Here is an 877-nt window from a genome sequence, read left to right on the forward strand (position 1 = left end):
TTTCTATCACACCAGCTATTTTGTGGTGTTAAACCAAATGCAGAGATACATGCTGTACTGATTAAAAAGGCTCCTCTTTTCCATTTGCATTCATTCACATATTTTAGTGCAATTTTTCCTCTAGATGGGTGACGTGATTGATGCAGAATTCCACACTATTCTTTTGACATGAAAAGAAAATAATCGCATCACCTCACCTTGGATTCAAATGCAGAATTAGGAAATGATTATAACTTCATAACTTGGAAAATCTTCCTGTTCAGGCAGTGATCAAGTTACTGCATGCTCGAGTCACTTCAAATAACGTGAGCAAGGGTCGGTGCTGGCTTCTTGGCTCAATCCCTTGTCCTTTTCTGTCGCTGTTAAGTTCCTGTGTGCACACCATTTTGCAGAGGGTGCAATGGATGAATTATGAATTGGCTATTGATTGCTTCGTCACTGAATGCCTCAGATTTAACCTCCCAAACTCCCAAGGCAATGAATCAGCACAGGGAGGGAGGGGTGACGTCGAGAGAAGGAGTTAGTGGAATAAAAGTTCATGCCAATTTAATGAAGAAAGTTTCCAAGAAACCTTCGGATGTGCATATACTAAAACTTGAACAATACGAAGAAGATTAGCACAGCCCCTGTGCAAGGATGGCAAATTCATGAAGTGCTCCATATATTTTGGGGCAGCACGGTTAGTGTAGTGTAATGGTTACAGTGCCAGCAATCGGGACCTGGGTTCAAATCCCACGCTGTCTGTAAAATGTTTGTACATTCTCCCTGTGCCTGCGCAAGTTTTCCCTGTGGGCTCCAGTTTCCTCTCACCCTCCAAAACATATTGGGGTGTAGGTCAATTGGGTGTAATTGGGCAGCATGGGCTCGTGGGCCAAAA

The 877-nt window shown here is 43.1% G+C and overlaps 1 pseudogene; it reads left to right on the forward strand.

Moving 5' to 3' along the window:
* Positions 1–566: 566 nt before the first annotated feature.
* On the forward strand, positions 567–667 carry LOC138743758 (U6 spliceosomal RNA; annotated as a pseudogene).
* Positions 668–877: the final 210 nt, after the last annotated feature.

Source organism: Narcine bancroftii, chromosome 9, assembly GCF_036971445.1.
Source record: "Narcine bancroftii isolate sNarBan1 chromosome 9, sNarBan1.hap1, whole genome shotgun sequence".
In the NCBI taxonomy this organism is placed as follows: Eukaryota; Metazoa; Chordata; class Chondrichthyes; order Torpediniformes; family Narcinidae; genus Narcine; species Narcine bancroftii.